Consider the following 4,275-nt stretch of genomic DNA (forward strand, 5'->3'; position numbering starts at 1 on the left):
CGTTCACCAACTCTGCAGTATTCTGGGTAAGAAACTTCAGATCACACAATCCGAGGTTTGAACAGTGAATGCACTAATTGCTGAAGAACTACATTAATTGGGAAGCAGTGAAGCTCTAGCTAGGCACAATTTTCCAAATAGCTTGCACAAAACAGGACACTCTCAATGAGCAGAAATGGCTACAACAAAATGCACTTTCAACATAGAAAAACAGCCCAGGGCGCTTCCCAGACAGAGAGGATATTAGGCGAGATGACAAGGAACAGAAGCAGGGGCAGAGGATCTTATGGAGGTGGAAGTAGGCAGTCATTGTGAGGGGATATGGGTCAGAAGCTCAGCTTGGGGTTGAATAGGATGCCGAGGTTGTGAACAGTCTGGTTCAACCTGAGACAGCGGCCAAGGAAAGTAGATGGGAGCAGGAAGGTAAAAAGAGACATAGATTGTGAGTGGGCAAAAATGTAGCAGATGGAGTTCAATGTACAGAAGTGTGAGGTCATCCACTTTTGATCCAAGATAAACAAATTGGAATATTTTCTAAACGGAGAGAAATTAGGAACTGTGGAGGAACAAATGGCTTTGGATGTACGGGTACACAATCACTAAAAGCTAGTGCACAGGTGCAAAAAGTTATCAAAAAGGCTTAGGAAGGATATATTGGCCTTGGGGTGCAGCGCAGATTCACCAGAATGATACCGGGGCGAAAAGGGATAAATTATGAGGACAGGTTGTTTAAGCTAGGCTTGTATTCCCTTGAATATAGAAGAGCCAGGGGTGATCTCATTGACGTGTTTAAGATGATTAAGGAGTTTGATCGGGAAGATACAGAGAAACGATTTCCTCCTGTGGGAGAGTCCAGAACAAAGGGGCAAGGCCAGTCAGGAATGATGTCAAAAGGCACGTCTTCACACAAAGGGTAGTGGCAATTTGGAACTCTCTCCCCCCAAAAAGCTGTTGCGGCTAGGTCAATTGAAAATTTAAAAACGTAGATAGATTTTTGTTCGGCAAGGGTATTAAGGGGTACGGAACCAAGACGGGTAGATGGAGTTAAGATACAGATCAGCCACGATCTACTTGAATGGCAGAACAAGTTTGAGGGGTTCAATGGCCTCCTCCTGTTCCTATGTTCCTAATGTTGGTCTTTATCGCAAGGGGGCTGGATTACAACACCTCAGGAAAGATATATTGGCCTTAGAGTGGGTACAGTGCAGATTCACCAGAATGATACCAGGGCTTAAAGTGTTATATTATCAGGACAGGTTGCACAGACTTGTTGTATATTCCCTTGAGTTTGCAAGGTTTATGGGCGATCTAATTGAGGTGTTTAACATGATAAAGGGATTCGATAGGGTAGATACAGAAAAACTATTTTCTCTGGTGGGGGAATCCAGAACAAGGGGGCATAAATCTTGAAATTAGAGCAAGGCTGTTCAGGAGTGAAATCAGGAAGCCCTTTTTAACTCAAAGGCTGGTGGAAATCTGGAACTCTCTTCCCCCAAAAGGCTGAGGGACAATTAAAATGTTCAATGCTGGCATTGAGAAGATTTTTGTTGGGCAAGGTATCAAGGGATATGTAGCAATAGTGGGTAAATGGAGTTGAGATTTGAATCAGCCATGATCTAACAGAATAGCAGAGCACACTCAAGGGGTTGAATGGCTTCCTCCTGTTCCTATGGAATCAGTGGCAAGGGTACGGAGTTTGAAACGGGAGCGAAGACAATGGCTGCAATCCAAGGACAAATGATACACTTGCAATATGAATTCAAATAGAACTGGGATTTACACCAAATGTTGAAGGCAATACAGAATATGAGGGACATTGCATGAAAATTGTATTTAACTGATTTAGTATAAGACTATTTCCAATTTGTGTCAGAATCCTTATTAGATAGAGGACACCCTGAGAGAACAGAGCGACGGACTCATGACCAAAGATGGAAGATCCATTTCAGCAGCAGTCACCTTTTAGTAGCCAAGCTGTCAAAAGGAATGTTTCCAGGTTTGAAGGCAATATCCGACTCTCCTTCTCCCCACCCCACATGGCAGATTTCTCCTGAAGGCCAGCAGAATCCTTTCCCTGTTCGCTGCCAGGATGTGCAAGAGCTGCAGTTTACAAGGTATAAAGAGATCACCAGGGTGTCTTGCCATCTTTGTATCTTATGAATTACCCCAGGGATTGGGGAAATATAGAAACAGAGTCCTGTGTGTCCATGAAAAGCAGAAACCATCCAGCATCCAGGCTGAAGTGTCCACGGTTCTGAAGGATGCAACATATAGAAGTGATGACTGCTTGGAGAGGTGAACCATTCCATCTCTGGGCACCCCAAATCCCGAGTCTTGGACACTGAGTGGATATGGAACAAAGGCTGGTAAATGGAGTTGAGGAACAGATCAGCCACAATTTAATTGAGTGGCAGGGCAGACTTGAGGGGCTGAATGGGCTACTCCTGTTCCCATGTGGGCGAATAATGAAACGACGGAGTGCTGCCCACCCCACTCCTAATAAATGTTGGCCTGGGAGTGTTACCTTGTGATTCAGATGCCGGATGGACGGTGTATTAACTGTCCAGTTGAAAACAGATTAGATTATAAGGCGCCTCAGTCCTGAGGAAAAATGAGAAGCAAGCGGTTGGGGGGGAAAATAAATTGGTGCAAAGGTGTAACTCGAGACTTTGTACAACATGGGAGTAGGACATTGAACAACTTCTCCTTTAACTCCACTCATTTCCTCCAAATCAAAGGTGTTGCCATGGGTACCCGCATGGGTCCTAGCTATGCCTGCCTTTTCGTGGGCTATGTGGAACAATCTTTGTTCCAGTCCTACTCGGGTCCCCTCCCTCACCTCTTTTTCCGATACATTGATGACTGTATCGGTGCCGTTTCCTGCTCTCGCCCCGAACTTGACAATTTCATTCACTTTGCCTCCAATTTCCACCCTTCCCTCACCTTCACATGGTCCATCTCTGACTCTTCCCTTCCCTTCCTCGACTTCTCCGTCTCCATCTCTGGGGATAGGTTATCGACCAATATTCACTACAAGCCCACTGACTCCCACAGCTACCTGGACTACACTTCCTCCCACCCTGCCTCCTGTAAGGACTCTATTCCATTCTCCCAGTTTCTCCGCCTCCGCCGTATCTGCTCCGACGACGCCACCTTCCACACCAGTGCTTCAGACATGTCTTACTTTTTCCGCAACCGAGGATTCCCCTCTACCGTGGTTGACACGGCCCTCGACCGTGTCCGTTCTATCTCCCGCACTTCTGCCCTCACCCCTGTCCCTCCCTCCCGGAACCACGATAGGGTTCCCCTTGTCCTCACCTTTCACCCCACCAGCCTTCACATTCAACGGATCATCCTCCGCCATTTCCGCCACCTCCAAAGTGATCCCACCACCAAACGTATCTTCCCCTCCCCTCCCCTTTCAGCATTCCGCAGGGACCGCTCCCTCCGAGACACCCTAGTCCACTCCTCTATCACCCCAAACAGCCCTTCCCCTTCGCCTGGCACCTTCCCGTGCAAGCGGAGGAGATGCAACACCTGCCCCTATACCTCCCCCCTCCCCACTGTCCAGGGCCCCAAACACCCCTTCCAGGTGAAACAGCGATTTACTTGTATTTCTCGCAATCTAGTATACTGTATTCGCTGCTCACGATGCGGTCTCCTCTACATTGGGGAGACCAAACGCAGATTGGGTGACCGCTTTGCGGAACACCTCCGTTCAGTCCGTAAGGGTGACCCCGAGCTTCCGGTCGCCTGTCATTTCAATTCACCGCTCCATTCCCACTCGGACCTCACCGTCCTTGGCCTCTTGTACTGTTCCACGGAAGCTCAACGTAAACTCGAGGAACAGCACCTCATCTTCCGATTAGGCACTCTGCAGCCTTCCGGTCTCAATATCGAGTTCAACAATTTCAGATCATAACCTTGGCCCCCCCTTTCATTTTTACTTATATTTTTCCACTCCTTTCCTCCCCCCGCCCTTTCCTTTTGTTTCTCTCTCACACCTGGCAGCTATCTTTTGCCCTGCCAGTACACTTTACACCTTATCCCAGCCTATTACCATCTCGTCTAGCTTCTAATCTCTTTTACTTCTTTTGGTTCTTTTATTCTTTTGTCCGATCGCAGCCCTGCCTTCGATCTAGTTCCTTTTCTCTCCAGTTTTGAAGAAGGGTCAAACCCGAAACGTCAACTCAAATTTCTCTCCACGGATGTTGCCTGACCTGCTGAGTTTTTCCAGCATTTTCTGTTGTTATTTCGGATTTCCAACATCTGCAG

Source organism: Somniosus microcephalus, chromosome 26 (assembly GCF_052327205.1).
Source record: "Somniosus microcephalus isolate GS21.2 chromosome 26, FLI_Smic_1.0, whole genome shotgun sequence".
In the NCBI taxonomy this organism is placed as follows: Eukaryota; Metazoa; Chordata; class Chondrichthyes; order Squaliformes; family Somniosidae; genus Somniosus; species Somniosus microcephalus.